Here is a 21,797-nt window from a genome sequence, read left to right as displayed (position 1 = left end):
AAATTAATTACATATTTGCCACTTTGTATTTTAATTCTTTTACTTGAATCAATCTAATTCACCAACATAAAAGAATGAATTATCTCAAGAGTTTGTTTATCATCAGCTAGTCAGTCAATTAGAATTTATTAAGCACTGACTTATATGCTTCCTAGGTGGCTTAGTGGAAAGAATGCTGGGTCTGTTGTCAGGAAGACTTAAGTTCAAAACTGGCCCAAGACACTTACTAGCTTCATGATACAGGGCAAGTTATTTAATCCTTGTTTGCCTTAATCCATTGGAGAAAGACAAGACAAACCATTTGGGTTTCTGTGTCAAGAAAGTTCCTGAGATTACAAAGAATCAGACACAAATGACTAGCAGCAACAATATACCAGCCATTTTGCCAGGCTAATGTTCTGATAGAATCTGTATGAACACTTATTTGAAAATGTGTTCCACTCCTATAAAAAAGTTTTAAAATCCTTCATCAGACAACAATATCCTTCTATTCCATCTCTTCCTATACTTCACTTCTCTTAAATTTGTTTTAGTCCTCATGATGATATTTGATTCCTTCACCCCTCAAGATTTTTTTCAGGCCATTATACCTTGTTTGGTTATACTTTTTCTTTCCCACTCTCATCTCCATAGTGAACTAACATAATTCTACATTATAATCTGCTCTTGAATTCCTCAGACCCTTGCTTTATCATCAGTCATGTCTTGCCAAACTTCAGACTCCTTTGATTCCCATGAGCCTTTTCATCCTTTATTACTCATGAATTACTTAATAGAGCTGGAGAGGATATTGATTTTCTCAAATGGGTTCTCACTGAAGCAAACCAAACCCTTTACATCTACTTCTCTACAATTCTCTCTCCTTTTCTCTGATCCAACTCTTAAGTCTCTTTTCTCCTTAAATTTCTGCTGGCACCCACTACACTCAACCACTCAGCTGAAAATCTCACTCATAATGTCCTGAGAAAACAAAGACATTTTGCTGTGAACTCCCTCTTCTCTTCTCATGTGACAATTCTTTTTCCATATCTCACAAAATCTTGACAGTACAGTACATATAACTTTTACTCCATCTTAAAAGGGGCATTTCTCCCTATCCTTTTTAGTTTTCTCCAGCAGATTTCCCTCACTGTTATGACCCCCTTCTATTACTCAATCTTCTCTCTCTACTAATTTCTAAAGAAATATATAAAACTGTAGCATTCCAAGAATATTCATATCTATGAAATATAAATGACTGTATGGTTACTGTGTCTCCAAGCATAAGGTTATACCAATGAGGCTTGTGAATGTAACCTTGAACTGGCCATGCGGCCCTTGGCTAAGACAAACTCATTAACATGCTCCGACTCAATTCCCCGGGAAAGCACGGTTTGCAATCTACACGCCCAAAAGTGTTCCCTCTACCTTGCCACCCAATCTTAATTGTCTATACTTTGTGATGTGGTTACTACGTGCTTGAGAATACTTCCCTAATCAGAGGAAGGCAATAAATATAGAGGTGGTGACCTTGAATATCTCTCTTGGCTTTCTCTCCCCTTTCATGGAGTTCCACTCGGCTCCTTAATGACTATGTCTCTCTCTCCTCTTAACCTTCTCCTTCCCTGAGGCTGTAACCATCTCGGCCTGCATTCCCTATCTTAATCTCCTCATCCACCTCGTGTTCCTTTGTACTCATACTTTCCTATCAAAGGGAGTATCATAGGGGTTGCCTGCCCTATTCAAACACTGACTTGTCCCTGTCTTTCATTTTCCACCCTGGTTCTCGGTTCCTATCTCTCCTCGGTCCCATCACAAAAGTGAGCCCCTTCCCTTGTGAGACCCTGCTGGTCAGGGAAGTCCATTAAGGAAAACCCCACAAAAACACATCCAATTTTTTTCTGTTTTAAAAAAAAATCACAAAATTACATAATCCTTGATAAGTATTATCTTCTATCTCTTTTCCTTTTTTAGCCATACTCCTTGGTAAAGTTATTCATACTCTCTCTCTCTAAAAGTTCTTTCCATGATGAGTCAGTAAAGAGTATAAGAACTAACAGTCATACATGTAGGAGGAAAGTTAGGAAATAACATCTATAATACACAGTGAGGAAAGATAATCTTAGAGGAAAGAGTGGTCAAAAATTTTAATTCAAAGAGATCAAGGTATAGTAAGAAGAGGCCATTTTATTTGGCAATAGGATATCATTGGTAACTTTGAAGAGAACAATTTCAATGAGTAAATAAATCAGAAGCCAGATTATAGGAGTTAAGAAGAAAAAGGATAAAAGGTATAAGATCATTAATACAAGAATCTTAAATGACTTGTCCAAGGTCATAGAACTCAGAGATAGAATTTAATGTCATATTTTATGACCTGGAAACAAATGCTCTTTTCATTATTGTCAATTTGCCAGTTAATTATGCCAGCTCTTTTATTTTCATATATTTTTGTGAGGAAAGGTTCCACTGATCTTGTGATAGGAAATCAAAGAACAGAGGATACAAGTGCATTAAAAAAAGAATGAGGATGGCCTTGTATATCAATGGACTATCTATCTAATGATATCTTTATTCCTTTAATGACTTGCGGTTTATCTCCTTATACTACTTTTAAAGTGAGACTGTGTAATTTAAGTCCTGAAGATTGCTCAATGTATATCCAATTTTAATAAGTTTTGAAGAAATAAAGGAAAAATAAAGGGAAAAGATACAAATAAATGGAATATGCCCACTATAAGATATAAGTTTTGTAGTACCCTATCTCTTTATTAAAATTGTGTTTTAAAGACTTTCCTTTCCTGAATTATGTATTTCTCCAATTAGTTCCTTCTCTCTAAAATCCTATTTCTGTGAAATTAGACACCATCTTATATTTATTTTACTTAAAAATTCAATGTAATAATTGAATAAATGTAATGCACAGTTCAAGATATCATAGTGTCGTTCTGACAAGATGGTCATCTATAAGATGATGTTTTCATATAAATATTATATATCTGGATGAGAGAAATTTCATATTTGAAAAGCATATTTGGAAATATTGCTATGATCTAATAATTTCTTGCTAATTATCTCATGATTAATATTGCAATCCCTCTTCCTTTGAAAAAATACATAGGATGTATGCTCCCAGAGAATAGGGGTTATTGCATTCTTTCAGAGTATCCAGTACATGGTAGGTTCTTGAATGCTTATTGAATGGTTGGTGTTGACTCTAATTCTTAATTTTCCTTTCTTAAAATGTTCTATGTTTCTACTGTATTTCATTTGAAGACAAAAAAGTCTGATAAAATGACAGCCCTTTTGTTTAGAAATTAACAATAAAATAAAGTACATTCTGTTAATGTTGTACTTAGTGTAAGTCTTACTAAGTAGCCTAATCATATCATAAAAAATGAAACTGGATTCTAGAAGATTATGACATTTTTATGCAAGCTTTGGTTGGTTCTAACCTATTGGAAAGATTTTAAGTTCTATTTCATTTAGCATTTTAACACCAATCTAACTAAGATTAGAGAGGCTCATAGAGAATTATCTTGGCAGTGTTGAATTTTTTTTACCACAAATATCATAAACATACTTCTAATAAAGAAAAGTGGAGGTTGCATATTCAATCCTTATATTCATGTAGTCTACTTGCACAAAACAAACTATGTATTGGGACTTACAAAAGTCTGCCAATGCTCAATCAATAATCCCAAGAACTTCCATTCATAATTACAAAAAGACTTTATACAAGATGTTTTGCTTTTTTTTATCTCATCATCCATAAATAGTCCCATTATTAAACATTGGTTGTTTATGACATGTCAATAGAAAATTGAAACTGAATGTGCCTATAGAGGCTATTCATCCAATTTATACCTGACCAATTAATTTTTCAATAAACATTTTACCATGCAAGTGGTCTATGGTCTCTTCCCCATTCATGATCTGGATGTCTCCCTTTTATGACTCAATTTAGTACACTTAAGTAGTATGCTCAATATTTAAGAGAATAACAAACCAAGCTCTGCTTTCCTTTCTGTTTCGGTATTGTGAAGATTAAATTAAATCTCTCCCCTGATTTTGAAGATTAAATTAACTCCCCTGCCCATTTTTTAGATTTAATCACCAAAAGTGTAAACACCTCATTCATAATTGAGTGGGGGAGGTCTGCGACCCAGGTGTGTGATAGTGGGTGACAAAACAGAATCAAACTGACTGTCCCTGGGCAGTCCTAAGCAAAGCTTCAGCTATAATTCGTAGACATGAAAGTGGAGGAAGGCACAGGAAGTGCACAAAAGAAAGTGTCTTTAAAGGGGAGTTACAATGTCCTATGGAGTTTTCAACTTCTGACTTCTTCTGGAGTTCTGAGTTCAAGGTAGAGATTTGTGAAGAATCTGTTGACTGGAACTGAGACCTTTCCTGGTTATATACATACATAATTGTTCAAAACCTATTTCCATGTTATTCATATCCGCAGAAGAGTGATATTTTAACATCAAAACCCTAATCGTGTCCATTTTACACTACGTAATTGATCACACATTTTTTCTTATGCATTTCCCTTCCCACTGTTCTTTGTCTGGGTGTGGACTGTATTCTTTCTCCTAAGTTCCCCTGGATAGTCCTGGGTCATTGCATTGTTGCTAGTAGAAAAGTCTATGCCATTCAATTGTGCCATATTATATCAGTCTCTATGTACAATGTTCTCCTGCTTCTCCTTTTGCTCTGCATCAATTCCTGGAGGTCATTTCAGTTCACATGGAATTCTTACAGTTCTTCATTCCTTGAGTAGCACAATAAAATTCCATCACAAATATATACCCCAATTTATTGAACCATTCCCATATCAACAGACATCCCCCATTTGCCAATTTTTTGTTATCACAAAGAATGCGGCTATAAATATTTTTGTACAACTCTTTTCCTTATTATCTCTTTGGAGTACAAACCCATCAGTGGTATGGTTGAGTCAAAGGGTAGGCTTTCATTTAAAGCCCTTTGCACATATTTCCAAATTGACTTCCAGAATGGTTGGAACAATTTACAATTCCACCAGAAGTGTCCCAATTTTGCCACATCCCCTCCAACATTTATCATTTTCATTTGCTGCCATATTGGCTAGTTGACTATATGTTAGGTTCTACTTCTGAATTGTTTTCATTTGCATTTCTCTAATCAGGAGGGGTTTAGAACACTTTTTCATGTGTTTATTGATAGTTTTGATTTCATACTCTGAAAACTGCCTATTCATGTCCCTTAATCATTTGTCAATTGGGGAATGGCTTGGGTTTTTTTGTAAATTTGACTTAGTTTCTTATAAATTTGAGAAATTAAACCTTTGTCAGAAAGTTTTCTTATAAAAATGTTTTCCCAGTTTATTGCTTTCCTTTTAATTTTGGTTACATTGGCTTTGTTTGTACAAAACCTTTTAAATTTGATATATTCAAAGTCATTCATTTTACATTTTGCAATGCTCTCTATCTCTTGCTTGGTCTTAAATTCCTTCCTTTGCCAATGATCTTACAAGTATACTATTCTCTGTTTACCTAAATTATTTATGATTTAACTCTTTATATTTAAATCATTTACCCATTTTGAATTTATCTTGGTATAGGGTATAGGGTATAGGTGTTGTTCTAAACCTATTTTTTCTTATACTGCTTTCCAACTTTTCTAATAGTTTTTGTCAAATACTGAGTTCTTATTCCAAAAGATGGGGTCTTTCTGTTTATTGAACACTAAACTTTCTGAGGTCATTTATCCCTAGTCTATTCCATTGATCCATCATTCTTGCTTAGTCAGTACAATATTGTTTTGATGAGCACTGATTTATAGTACAGTTTAAGATCTGGTACTGCTAAGTCCCCATCTTTCACATTTTTTAATTATTTCCCTTGATATTCTTTTTTTTGGGGGGGGGGTTGTCAGCATCACTTATTTTTAAGAATATTCTTAAAGAAACATTTAAAAAACAATTAATGACAATACTATACAAATTATTTGACAAAATGATAAAAAAGTATTACCAAATTCTTTCTATGACACAGATATGTTGTTGACACCTAAGCCAGGAAGACCAAAAACAGAGAAAGGAAATTATATACCAATCTCCTTATTGAACATAGTTGTATAAATCTCACACGAAACACAGGCAAGGAGATTACAGCAATATATCATAAGGATTCTTCACTATTTCCAGTTGGGATTCATACCAGAAATGCAAAGCTACTTTAATTTTAGGAAAACCATCAATATAATTGACCATATCAGTAATCAAACTCAAAGAAATCATATGTTTACCTTAATAGATGCAGAAAAATCCTTTGACAAAATACAACAGTCATTCCTATTGATAACACCAGAAACTATAGAAATAAAGGAACCTTTCCTCAAAATAATAAGTAATATCTATGTAAAACCATCAGGAAGTATCATCTGCAATGGAGATAAGTTAAAAGCCTTCCCAATAAGATCAGGAGTTAATCAAGGTTGCCCATTATCACCTCTATTATTTAATATTCTTCTAGAAATGCTAGCAATAATAATTAGGGAAGAAAAAGAAACTGAAGGAATTAAAATAGGCAATGAAGATACTAAACTTTCACTCTTTGTATATCATCCAATGATATACTTAGAGAATACTAGACAATCATCTAAAAAATAGTGGAAATAGTTAATAACTTTAGCAAAGTTGCTGGATAAAAAATAAACCAACACAAATAACAGCATTTTTATATATTTCCAACAAAAATCAGCAGCCAGTGGTAGGAAGAGAAACTCCATTTAAAAATCACTCTAGGGGACTTCCCATCAAGATGGCAGCTTAGAGAAAGCTAAAGTTCAGATCTCCAGAAACCCTTCCCTACCAAACTCAAACTATATGCTCCTAAGCCACCGAAATTCAAAACAAACAACAACATAGACCCAGGGAATCCTCCTCCTGGACCTGGACCTGGATCAAAAGGTAAGGTCCCCCCAAAAGCCAGAACATGAGATCACTCAGACCTAAGGGGTAGGCAGAAGGAAGGTCCCAGGACCCATCCCCCCAACCCAGAGCACTGAGTCCAAGGCAGCAGAGGGAACCTCAGAGCCTCAGGGCCGGCTATCCTAAAGGCCGCTTCCTGAAAACAACCTGACCCAGTCGAGGGGGCACCCAGACAGCAGGGAAACAGAGAGAGACTGGGGAGCCTGTAACCCCTTGACCAGATCCTTCCATCTAAGTCTCACCGAAGGTCCCTGCTTCAGGGCATACTCAGGCCGAGGTTAATCCTATCAGGAGCCCTCAGAGCTCCAGGAAGCCATGCCCCCTCCTCCCCCCCTCAGAGGGCAGGGTCCTCTGAAACAACAGTAACCCTCAGGGCTGGCAAAAGGGCCTCAGAGCTGAAGGCCGCATCCTGAAAACAACCTGACCCAGTCTCGGGGGCACTCAGACAGCAGGGAAACAGAGGGAGACAGGAGGAGCCTGTAGCCCCCTGACCAGATCCTTCCATCTGAGTCTCACCGAAGGTCCCTGCCTCAGGGCACACTCAGTCTGAGGTTAATCCTATCACCAGCCCTCAGAGCTATTAATATATGGAAAATGTAATGTGTAAATAGGGGGATAAGAAAAATCAAATAGAATAATCTTTCTCACACAAAGATTCACACGGGAAGGGGAGGGGAAGAAAACTCCTATAAGAAGGAGAGGAAGAGAGTTTTTACTTAAACCTTACTCTCAGGGAATTCAACTTTGAGAGGGAAGAACATCCAGATCCATTGGGATCTTGAATTCTATCTTACCCAACAAGGGAATGGAGAAGGGAAAACCAAGGGGGGAGGGGGGAGGGAACACAAAAAAGGAAGGGAAGAAGAGCGGGGAGGGGGAGGGAACAAAAAGGGAGGGGCTAGAAAGGGAAACATATCAAGGAAGGGGACAAGGGGGACTGATTCAAAGTAAATCACTGGACTAAAAGGTAGAGCTGAAGAAGAAAGGTTAGAATTAGGGAAGGATATCAAAATGCCAGGGAGTCCACCAGTGCCAGTCATAACTTTGAATGTAAATGGGATGAACTCACCCATAAAATGTAGATGAATAGCAGAATGGATTAGAATCCAAAACCCTACCATATGTTGTCTTCAAGAAACATACATGAGGTGGGTAGATACCCACAAGGTCAGAATTAAAGAATGGAGTAAGACTTTCTGGGCCTCAACTGACAGAAAGAAGGCAGGAGTGGCAATCATGATATCTGATAAAGCCAAAGCAAAAATAGACTTGATCAAAAGGGATAGGGAAGGTAATTATATTTTGTTAAAAGGGACTTTAGATAATGAGGAAATATCACTAATCAACATGTATGCACCAAATAATATAGCACCCATATTTTTAATGGAGAAACTAGGAGAATTGAAGGAAGAAATAGACAGTAAAAACATATTAGTGGGAGACTTAAACCAACCATTATCAAATTTAGATAAATCAAATAAAAAAAAATAAATAAGAAAGAGGTAAAAGAAGTGAATTAAATCTTAGAAAAATTAGAATTAATAGACATATGGAGAAAAATAAATAGGGATAAAAAGGAATACACCTTCTTCTCAGCACCACATGGCACATAGGTCACAGAAACATGGCACACAAATGCAGAAAAGCAGAAATAATAAATGCAGCCCTTTCAGATCACAAGGCAATAAAAATAATGATAAGTAATGGTACATGGAAAACCAAATAAAAAACTAATTGTAAATTAAACAATATGATACTCCAAAATTGTTTAGTTAGAGAAGAAATCATAGAAACAATTAATAATTTCACTGAGGAAAATGACAATGGCGAGACATTATTTCAAACCTTTTGGGATGCAGCCAAAGCAGTAATCAGAGGTAAATTCATATCCCTGAATGCTTATATCAACAAACTAGGGAGAGAAGAGATCAATCAATTGGAAATGCAAATAAAAAAACTCAAAAGCTATCAAATTAAAACCCCCCAGCAGAAAACCAAACTAGAAATCCTAAAAATTAAGGGAGAAATTCATAAAAACGAAAGTGATAGAACTATTGATTTAATAAATAAGACAAGAAGCTGGTACTTTGAAAAAAAACAAACAAAATAGACAAAGTACTGGTCAATCTAATTTAAAAAAGGAAGGAAGAAAAGCAAATTAATAGCATCAAAGATGAAAAGGGGGACCAGCACCTCCGATGAAGAAGAAATTAAGGCAATCATTAAAAATTACTTTGCCCAATTATATGGCAATAAATACAGCAATTTAGGTGATATGGATGAATATATACAAAAATACAAACTGCCTAGACTAACAGAAGAAGAAATAGAATTCTTAAATAATCCCATATCAGAAAATGAAATCCAACAAGCCATTAAAGAACTTCCTAAGAAAAAATCCCCAGGGCCTGATGGATTCACCAGTGAATTCTATCAAACATTCAGAGAACAGTTAATCCCAATACTATACAAACTATTTGACATAATAAGCAAAGAGGGAGTTCTACCAAACTCCTTTTATGACAGAAACATGGTACTGATTCCAAAACCAGGCAGGTCAAAAACAGAGAATGAAAACTATTGACCGATCTCCCTAATGAATATAGATGCAAAAGTCTTAAATAGGACACTAGCAAAAAGACTCCAGCAAGTGATCAGAAGGATCATCCAACATGATCAAGTAGGATTTATACCAGGGATGCAGGGCTGGTTCAATATTAGGAAAACCATCCACATAATTGACCACATCAACAAACAAACCAACAAGAACCACATGATTATCTCAATAGATGCAGAAAAAGCACTTGATAAAATACAACACCCATTCCTATTAAAAACACTAGAAAGCATAGGAATAGAAGGGTCGTTCCTAAGAAGAATAAACAGTATATATCTAAAACCATCAGCTATTTTCATCTGCAATGGGCATAAACTAGATGCATTCCCAATAAGATCAGGAGTGAAACAAAGATGCCCATTATTACCTCTACTAATAGACATTGTACTAGAAACACTAGCAGTAGCAATTAGAGAAGAAAAAGAAATTGAAGGCATCAAAATAGGCAAGGAGGAGACCAAGTTATCGCCCTTTGCAGATGACATGATGGTCTACTTAAAGAATCCTAGAGATTCAACCAAAAAGCTAATTGAAATAATCAACAATTTTAGCAAAGTTGCAGGATACAAAATAAACCCACATAAGTCATCAGCATTTCTATATATCTCCAACACAGCTCAGCAGCAAAAACTAGAAAGAGAAATCCCATTAAAAATCACCTTAGATAAAACAAAATACCTAGGAATCTATTTCCCAAGACAAACACAGGAAGTATATGAACACAACTACAAAACACTCGCCACACAACTAAAACTAGACTTGAGCAATTGGAAAAACATTAACTGCTCATCGATAGGATGAGCCAATATAATAAAAATGACCATCCTACCCAAACTTATTTATCTATTTAGTGCCATACCCATGGAACTCCCAAAATATTTCTTTACTGATTTAGAAAAAAACATAACAAAGTTCATTTGGAATAACAAAAGATCAAGGATATCCAGGGAAATAATGAAAAACAAAACACAAATGAGGGGGCCTTGCAGTCCCAGGCCTTAAAGTATATTACAAAGCAGCAGTCATCAAAACAATTTGGTCCTGGCTAAGAGACAGAAAGGAGGATCAGTGGAATAGACTGGGGGCAAGATACCTCAGCAAGACAGTATACGATAAACCCAAAGATCCTAGCTTTTGGGACAAAAATCCACTATTCGATAAAAACTGCTGGGAAAATTGGAAGACAGTGTGGGAGAGATTAGGAATTGATCAACCCCTCACACCCTACACCAAGATAAATTCAAAATGGGTGAATGACTTAAACATAAAGAAGGAAACCATAAGTAAATAGGGTAAACACAGAATAGTATACATGTCAGACCTTTGGGAAGGGAAAGACTTTAAAACCAAGCAAGACATAGAAAGAGTCACAAAATGTAAAATAAATAATTTCAACTACATCAAATTAAAAAGCTTTTGTACAAACAAAACCAATGTAACTAAAATCAGAAGGGAAACAACAATTTGGGAAAAAATCTTCATAAAAACCTCTGACAAAGGTTTAATTACTCAAATTTATAAAGAGCTAAATCTATTGTACAAAAATCCAAGCCATTCTCTAATTGATAAATGGGCAAGGGACATGGATAGGCAGTTTTCAGATAAAGAAATCAAAACTATTAATAAGCACATGAAGAAGTGTTCTAAATCTCTTATAATCATAGAGATACAAATCAAAACAACTCTGAGGTATCACCTCATACCTAGCAGATTGGCTAACATGATAGCAAAGGAAAGTAATGAATGCTGGAGGGGATGTGGTAAAGTAGGGACACTAATTCATTGCTGGTGGAGTTGTGAACTGATCCATCCATTCTGGAGGGCAATTTGGAACTATACCCAAAGGACAATAAAAGAATGTCCACCCTTTGATCCATCCATAGCACTGCTGGGTTTGTACCCCAAAGAGATAATGGACAAAAAGACTTGTACAAAAATATTCATAGCTGCGCTCTTTGTGGTGGCCAAAATTGGAAAACGAGGGGATGCCTTTCAATTGGGGAATGGCTGAACAAATTGTGGTATATGTTGGTGATGGAATACTATTGTGCTAAGAGGAATAATAAAATGGAGGAATTCCATGGAGACTCGAATGACCTCCAGGAAGTGATGCAGAGCGAGAGGAGCAGAACCAGGAGAACATTGTACACAGAGACTAATACACTGTGTTATAATCGAACGTAATGGACTTTTCCATTAGTGGCAGTGTAATGTCCCTGAACAATCTGCAGGAATCTAGGAGAAAAAACACTATTCATAAGCAGAGGACAAACTGTGGGAGTAGAAACACCAAGGAAAAGCAACTGCCCAACTTTAGCAGTTGAGGGGACATGACAGAGGAGAGACTCTAATCGAACACCCTAATGCAAATACTAACAACATGACAATGGGTTCGAATGAGGAACACATGTGATACCCAGTAGAATCACACATCAGCTATGGGGGTTAGGGGGGTGGAAAAGAAAATGATCTTTGTCTTAATGAATAATGCTTGGAAATGATAAAATAAAATATTGTTAAAAATCACTCTAGACAATGTATAATATTTGGTAATCTATCTGCCAAGAAAAACACATGAATTACATGAACACAGCTACAAAACACCTTTCACAGAAATAAAACTAGATCTAAACTTTTGGAAAGACATATAATTGCTCATGGTAGTATGAATTAATATCATAAAAATTACAACCCTACCTGAATGAATTTAATTATTCTGTGTAATACCTGTCAAACTACAAAAAAAGTATTTTATATAATTAGGAAAAATAATAACAAAATTTATTTGGAAGAACAAAAGATCAAGAATATCAAGGGAACTAATGGGAAAAAAATGTGAAAGATGGTTGCCTCGCAGTACCAGATATTAAAATGTACTATAAAGCAGGGATCATCAAAAATCTGGTACTGACTAAGAGACAAAAAGTTGGATCAATGTAATAGGTTGGGGGGGGTGACCTCAGCAAGTTGTGTTCAATAAGCCCAAAGAGCCCAGATTTTTGCATAAGAACTCATTACTTAACAAAAACAAAAACAAAAACAAAAAAACACATCCTGGGAAAATTTGAAAATAGTGTGGCAAAAATTAGGGTTAGATCCTTCCTCTTTTTTAATCTCCTTTTTCTAAGGGTAATTCTATTATGAGTATGAGTAGTTATCAATTGATTGAGGGAGTAAAGAGCACATACCATAATAGATCACTTTGGATCAGCAATGAATTAGAGGGGGATAATGGTGATCCCTGTCTCTTTGAGAATCCTCTTATATGTTAGATATGGAATGGCAACACAAATTAAGACTTCTGAAATGGAGACTTGATTAGTTTGAATTGTAAAGCAAAATGACATATTCTGCATCCTGAGCATAACTTCTCTTCAAAAATTGTAATGATAAAAGGATACTTGTAAGAAATGTACTTATAATTCTTAGGCAAAGAGTAACCAGTGGGATAAATTATCCCATTTCTATAGGTGTGTTTGTCTGTGTTAGAGAGAGAGACAGAGATAGAGAAATATCTTCAGGGTATAGACATGCACATATACACACACATAAGGAAATATTTGTAAATAGGACCAAAAGTATTAGTGCATTTTTATGTAATGATATATATGACTTTGATCCCAAATATATATATATATATACTAGTGAATGATATAAGATATTTGTCTTTACCTAATTTCTACCATACTACTTTCCAGATATCCCAACAATTTTTACCAAATAGTGATTTCATATTCCTATATCCTGAATCTATACTTTTGCCAAATAAATATTTGCTCTTTTCTTGCAAAGACTAATTATTAATGGAACTTGTTAAGAAACAGCCTTTTGATATAACTTAATTGCTATCTTCATTTGTGATTTAAGAGATATCATGACAGCCTGGTGCCAGTCCTGGGCTAGAAATCTGAAAGAGATATATTCAAATCTGTCTTTGAATGTGGACAAAGGCAACTCAACAACACAAAGGTTCTTATTGAAATTTAAGGAAATGTACAATGGATTCTGAGTCCTGATGTAAAGAACAAGAGATATAAATAATGAAGTTTTATTTTTTTAAATTATTAAAACTACACAAGAAGTTGCATTTCCATGGAAATTTAAATTATGAATACACCCTATCATTATTCTTAGTCATTTTGAACTAAATGCATTTAATGAAAATATTTTTATTTTAACCAAAATATTGCCTCTTCTTTACTTCTCTACTTCCCTGCCTTCCTTTTTTTCCTCTATTTCTCTCTATTTCTATTTGTCTTCTTTTTGCTTTCCCTCTTACATTTGTTATTTTCTTTTATGCCTCTTTACCTCTACTATTCCTTCTCTCCTTTCAATTTTACCTTCATTTTCTCTTTCTTTTTTCTAACACTTTCCATTGATACAGCTATTAGATATTATGGATAACTGAGATTTTAGTTTGTATTTCTTTTATAAATTGTTATATGTTGTTTCTTTTTAGTTATAACAATTTTTTAGGCTCTTACCTTTTCTTTTCTTACTGGAATTTCTTTGGAGTAAAGATAATAGTTAGCAAGTGTTTATTAACTTTGTGCTTGTGTTGCTGTTTGCTAAGTAGCTCAGTCGATAAGGCACTAAGCCTGCAGCCAGAAAAACTTAAATTCAAATCTGGCCATAGATAATAACTAGTTTTGTAACACCGGGCAAATCACTTAACCCCCATTTGTCTTAAACTACTCCATATTTTTGCTAAGAAAGCCCCCAAAAGGGGTCACAAAGAGTCAGATATGAATAAAAGACTTGAACATTAAGAACAACATGCTAGCCTCTGTGCATAGTACTGATGTACAAAGAAAGACAAAATTACTCTTAAGGACTTCATATTCTAATAGGGGAAATAACATGCAAATAATAATTTATATTGTATCTATGTAATATGACATATCTATACACACATTACTTACTATATACATTTTAAAATATATTTGAGTTGTGTATTGGAGGAAACCAGAGGTTCTAGGAATTGGAGGAAAGGCATGAAATTAATGCAGGGATGGGGGATAGTCAGTGTAAATGTACAGTCAGAATATGGAATATCATTTGTTAGGAATAGAAAGTAAAAAAGTGTAGCTGGATAATAGAGTGTGCAGAGATGAAAAAAATTCAAGAAGATTTAGGTATGATAGGAAAGGGTATAGTTATGAAGGATATTAAACAGAGTATTTTATAGTTTATCTTGGAGGTATTAGGGAACCACTAGAGCTTGAAGAATAAAGAAGTTTAGGATCAGATTTTCACCTTAAGAAGATGAATTTAAGTATGTATTGGAGTGGGGGAAAAAACTTGAGTTATGAAAATCAACTGGATGGTTATTACATGCTTTCCAGATTTAGGAGGATAAAGACTTATGCCACAATGTCAGCTATGTGAGTGGAGATGAGGGGATATGAACAAGAGATGTTGCAAAAACACTAATGCAAATCCAGTGATATATTAGATATGTGGGAAGAATGAAAGTGAGGAGTTAAGATGACATCAAAGTCTTGTGAGAGGATATTCATGTCTTCAGTAATAATAGAAAATTAGGAAGGAGAAGAGGTAATTGGAAGAGATGAGTTGTTTTAGACATTGAAATACCTGTATGAAGATTTATTTTTCATATGCTATATTAATTTATAAGGACTTTGGATTAGAGAGAATTAATATTTATTTCTGCAACTGGTTTCTGTGTCAGGGACTTTGCTTTTTACTTTTTTATTCTCTTGAATCCCAAGTAATCTTAACAAAATTTGATTAATAGAAAAGTAAAACAAGGATTCTCTTTCAGACCATGTTACTTTCAACAGCTATGGTTTAAGAATGGGTTGAAAGTTTGATGACTCACCTCATAATTCTATAATGACCAGTTAGAGATGTCTTGGGATGTTCAAGGAAAAAACTGAATAATGAACTCCCCCAAAATAGATATCCTGGCCAGAAGAGTAGAGATCTTTGATTTACAAAACAACCAATTGATAGGATTAAGATTCATTGATGAATAAATTAACAAAATATTTTAAAATTAAGAAATACTGCCTTTCAAGAATTTCAATCATTCAACTTGTGAGACATTGAATTTAGTATGTATACATATATATCAATGAATTATATTTCTGTGTATAACTGAAACTATGGGAACTGGTTAGATCAACAAATGATGTAATATGGAAGGAGAACTGAAGTAGACCAAGGACAGAACTTTAGGAAAATCTGGTATTTGTGAGACTGAACTTGCTAATGAAGAGCCAGCAAATAATCAGATAAGAACACATTTGTGACAGAGAACTGTGACAGAGCAGTGTCATAAAAACCTAAAGAGAATACAATATCCAAAAAAAAATGATCATCTACTGTGTCAAAGACCAAAGACGGATTAAGAAAGATGCAACAGGACTCCAAATTCCAAACAGTAATTGTTCTGATTTTCTACTCTTTTCTACTTTCTGTAGCCCTGGTTAATTAATCTCTTCTTATGGACTGAGCATCTCCTTAGCCTGAGCTAGTACTCTTACCCTTAGGCAGAGGAAACATAAATATTTGACTTACTAACTCAGACTCAAATCATTCGTGCTGCTGATCCCTTTTTAATGTGTTGCTCTGGTTCCAGGTATTTGACTTTTGGTTAATAGTCCAGTTCTATGATGCCTTATTTTACCCATTTCCCTTACTTTTCCTCTTAGAATCAATCCTAATATTGTTTCAAAGACAGAAAAGAAGTAAGGGTGAGGCAGCTGGGGTTATTGCCTGAGGTCAGAATTTAACCCATAACCTCCCTGTCTCTAGGCCTGGATCTTTATTCACTTAGCTGCCCCAATTCATTCCTTTTTAACAGAGAATTTCATCCCATTCCTGATTCCTATGATTGTATCCCAGCTACCAACTCCTAGAACTCCTTAATATTAAGTTACTGCCTTTAGGCTTAGAACTCCTTCTATTAACTGCTTCCAAATTCCTCTGAGAACTGTGACATTCATCAACTGTATACCTTCCAATGGATCTTCCTAATGTCAACTACCAACTCATTTGGACCTCCAAATGTTGATTGCTACTGCTATCTTCCCCAATATTTTATCTCATTATCCCTTGCTCTAGTAGGTGACCTTGCTTTATCCTTCTGCAACTCTGGGATATGAATGTAAGATTTCCTTGTTATCCTCCCACCTCTAACAAAAATGGAAATAACACAGATTATATTTCAGGAAGTTTTTGAAGAATAAAGATTGAAGGTCATGAGCTATATTTTTTATAGATTTAGATTCCAGTTTCCACTAATTGAATGCACCTGATTCATGTTATCTTTCCCCTAATTGTTTGATGTTCTAGTGACTTAGGAGAGAAGATGATAAGACACAAGGGCAGAATGGGATTTTCATTGTCATCAGCTTCCTTCCATCTTTACCTGATGCAGAGCAAATTGGTCTCTTCATAGCAGTTTATTCTGAGCACAGAATTTTTCCCTTCCTTACTGCTCCATAAATATGCCATGCAGCTCTTGCTGCTCAATATGTGATTGCAGAGCAGTGGGGTCCAGTGAAATAGTTGCATTTCCTCATGCTGAGAGAAGGAAATCCAATTAAGAAATGTAAATTCTTCTTCATGCTGAGAGAATAAGATGCAATAAAAATATGAATTTCTCCATGCTACATGGAAACTTCTGGGAGCCCATAAAGATTAAGTATTCCATACCAAGCAGCTGGCATGCCATCATCTTCTCTAGCTTCTATGGAATGGTGATGAGGCAGTTTCCTAAGAACAATCTTTTCCATAGTACTTCTCGGTTGCCATTATCTTATTTTTTTAAGTTTATACACAATAGTAAGTTTATAATGGTGATGATTTGAAATATTTAATATATGCAATTACTTGTTTTGATAAATATTTAATAATTTTAAAAAATAGTAGAGGAGGAGGGAAGTAGTAGGGGAAGGAACCTTAAAAGGGTTTAGCAACCATTGGAGAAAAGGAGAGATAAGAATGTAAAGCAGCCTAAGTTGATATCAAGTGGAAATAATGCGTATATGTTGCTCTCTTAGGGCTATCTATAATGTGTGTGTGGGGGGTGGGGCATGACCATACCCACCAGAACTGGAAACACTAAAAAGCAAAAAATAAAAGGATGAAATGGAAAGGAAAAAATTATTGAAGGTATCTCATCATGCCAATATGTTACTGGAAGCATGAAGACTGTTGGTTTTTATCAGTGGATGAGTTTCTCTCAAATGATCGAACCGATTAGATCATTTACTTCCACTGTACCACCACTTCAAATACAATTCTCTCCTACCCCCATTGACTATATTTGTTCAGAAAACAATTTTGAGTAGGTTCATGATTACTTTCCACTTGCTCTAGTTCTTGTAAATTCAATAGACACCTCATAGGATCCTAAATTCACATCAATCACCTCTTCAATTACGGCTCTGTAAACCTTGTTTAAGATCAAAATCTCTTAATGTTCCTTGACTTTTTCACCTCACTCTTCATTATGTTACAGATTCTTGATTTAAAGCTTGTTTTGAGAAAACTAATCTGCTGTTGGATTAACAGCAACTCTCTTTGTAAACCAAAACTATTATAAAATGCATTTCCAGGAGCCTGGCATAACCTGAACTTCCAAGTTAGTGCTGTTTGCATTTTGATGGGGAGAATGCTGGATACTCCTTTGTCCAGTGATTACTTTATTCTCTACTGAAGAAACAGATGAAAATGAAAGTTCCTGAAACAATTGTAAATAAATCATTGAATTTGGGATGCTCTTTTCAAATGATGTTCAATCATTGAATAGTCTTAGTAAATACAAAGACAATTCTAGTTTGCATCATAGTCACTTAAAGACAGTCATAGGCTTGAAATGTAATCTTTTCTTTTCATTTAGAATGAATTTACTGGGGATAGGTGGGTGGAACACAAAACTTCAGCCTTTGAGAATTGTCTTCTCTTCATTATATAAGGGATACAGCAAAGAGTTTCAAACATGATTTTGAATAGAAAAATGCATGGTGGATATAGATATATTACCACACACAGTCAACATTTTCTTGTAAAAATGGGCCATATAAGGATATCAACACTCTATGAATATATTGATGATTTTGTTTTTGTAACTTATGATTCTGTTTAAGTAGGATCATAGGCTTAGCTTAGGAAAGAAATTTAGAAGTCATTTGTTCCAAACCCTTCTTTATGAATGAAGAAATAGAGCAAGATAAGTTAAGTGACATGCCTAAGTTCACACATGTAAAACATGAGAGTGATAGAAGTTGATCTGATATTTTTGACCCTAAATCCAACACATATTCCAATGGAATTAAAGATGTTTATTTTTAACTAAAATATCTTCCAGTTTAAGTGATGATAATTTGGGAGATCTATATACAAAATATTAGATGAATAAGAGGAAGCTCTCCAGCATATTGGATAGATTGATTCTATTGACTGTGTGAATTTTAGATTTACTCCGCCCTGCTTAGGCTAACAAACAGGAATGTCTACACCCCTACTTAAAGATTAAGTGTTGAGAAGGATGGCCTATGACAGATACGTTCTAGCAAATGACAAATAAGAAATGACTGACAGATGCCATGAGCTGTCTTAAGTCAAACTTAAGCTACCATTGGTGCATGTGAGATGCAGGAAGTGATGTAAAAATGGTCTATATATTTCGTGTCATTTCTTCTCACTGGTCTTTTTGTGCATAGATGTGGCTCTGCATTTTTTTTTTGCAGAGGACACATGGCTGGTGGCAGCATGCTGGGCATCTTGGTGTCTTGGTATCTTTGCATCTTGGCATGGGTCAGGTGAGGCATCTTCCCTGAGCTCTCACAGAGTTTAGGCTGATTCCTTTTTTTTTTCTTTACCTTTCCTAAAATGCTATCCTCCTAGGAATCCCCTCATCTTGGAGGAGATCTCGTGGCCAGAAGCTGAGCTAGATTAAATCGTGGAGGAGGACTCATGGCCAAGTTCTCTGAACTTCCTTGTCTTAGGCTAGACCAGAGAAATCTTATCCCCCTTTCCCTCTGTTTTCTTAATTCCTTCCCTCTATATTAATTACACCACCATAAATTTCCTAAACTGACTTGAGTATTTTTATTTGTGATTGAATTAGATCCCTGGGGACGAACTTAATTTATAATCAGGCAAAAACCCCTAAATTTACCCCTTACAATCTGGTGACCATGAAGGGATGTGACCAGGACCCTCAAATTTCTGTGAAACCTTTCTTTCCTTTCTCTCTTTACTACCTCCTCAAGTCAGTCTTTAAGCATCTAACTCAGCAGTTCAAAACACAGCTGCAAGATCAGGTGAGTATAAAACCTTCCCCCCCCCCTCTTTTCTCTTTAATTTGAATTGAACACAGCCTTTATTTTTTTAAAACCTAAAATCAGCAGGACCTTAAGCAGCCTTAGCTGGGGAAGCTGTTTAAGAATCTCCCTTCCCTTAGGCAACAAACAACCCATTTAGTCAACCCTCACTGACAATACTGCCTAGATTACTCTTAACTAGTGGTGACAAAAACCTGGAGGATATTTTGGCTTTGTCCTGCTCCCCACAGGTTTCTCTCTAGTTTTAAATTTTAGTGAGAAGTAGAAAAAGCCTGGTGAGGCCAGCTAGAAAAAGCCTTTGAGGGTTTTCTCAAAGAGAGAAACAGTTTTACCCTGAAAGAGAAATAGCATAGGCTTGTGATCCCTCCCAAGTCAAACAAAAACTTAGCCTTAGCCTCAGGAAAAAGTCTTTGTTTTCTTTCTCCTTTTGGTTTAGGGGACTTGATTGGATTAAAAGGCTTTTAAAAAAGTACAGGACACTCAAATCTTTTGTTTTCACTTCCTGACTTTAACCCCTAGCCAGTAGCAACGTCTACTGACTAAAACCAAAATTGTAAATAATTAAAAAAATATAAAAATGAATACAGCATTCTATGAAATTTGTATGATGTTTGATAAATTAGGGACATTAAAGATTTCAGAATACCTCCCATTTCTTATGCTCTTTGGTAATTTCATTTTTATACTCCTAAATACTGTGATGAGAAATGCTACCTTGAAAAAATTTGAAGTTAAAATGCAGGAAAACATGCAAAACCAATTGTATAATTTAAAATGCTTCTTACAGGATTAATTGGCAAATACTGACCCCACCCAAAACATGTCTGATTCTTACAAACCTGCTTCTGCACCTCTAAATGAGGAAATTCTTTCCCCTGAAATGGAAATGGAAAATACCTCTCCTATAGCTCAGCTGCCAGACTGCTTCTCTCATGGTCTGCAAATCTTGGCTGAACTTACTTCCCAAGACCTTTCTCCTGATACCCCAACTTCTGAAATCCCAGTTTCTTCTCTTCCTTCTCCTACCTAAAAACCAATTCCAGCCCCAAGGAAATCTCATCCTTCTAAAGAAACTCTTTCTAGTCAAACTGACTCAAAGGTACCAAATTCAACTAGAGGCATTTTTCCTCTAAGAGAAGTACCTGAAATAGAATTCAATGGGGACATGGTGACTCTAAGGCACAATATATCATTTACTCCCCAAGAAATAAATGAATTCACACAAAATGTTCCCACATATGGACAAGGTCCCTTTCTGGTAATGAAAAAGATGACAGACATTTTTTTAGTAAAATCCATCTTACAAAGACATTGAAAACTTGCTCCAGGCTTTTTTAACTGAATGTGAGAAAAATAAAATAATTTCTTATGTCAATAAAGCCTGGGGGATCAATGCAGCACACTGGCCATCTCAGGATCCCAAATGGGACTATAACAACTCTGAAGATTATTTACAACTATATTGTTGTAGGGAGATCATCTTAACTGCCATGAGAGAGTGTGTTGACAGTACAGATAAGTGGACAGAATTTGAAAGAATTAAGCAAAACGAGGAAGAGACACCCTCCAGATTCATGGACAGAATAATTGAGTTTGGGGGTTGATACCTAGATTTTGATCTTTCTAAAGAAAATTGCGTAAGACAAATTAGAAGTTGCTTTGTCAATAACTCTTGCAAAGTGATCAGGGATTATTTTAGAACTCATTACCCAGGGTAGCCACAAATGGATCTTGAAGAATTACAAAAAACAAAACAAAACAACAACAACAAAAAAAACGCTCTATATGTTTCAAAGGGAAACAAAGAAAAGGAGGAAGAGATTAATGATCTCCAAGAAAATTGAGAAATGATTTACATATTTAACAGATAAGATTGCTAAACTGGAAAAAGGGCATGCTACTCAAC

This window comes from Monodelphis domestica, chromosome 7 (genome assembly GCF_027887165.1).
Source record: "Monodelphis domestica isolate mMonDom1 chromosome 7, mMonDom1.pri, whole genome shotgun sequence".
Taxonomy (NCBI): domain Eukaryota; kingdom Metazoa; phylum Chordata; class Mammalia; order Didelphimorphia; family Didelphidae; genus Monodelphis; species Monodelphis domestica.
The sequence above is the reverse complement of the archived record's forward strand: the minus strand, read 5'-3'. Positions refer to the sequence as shown.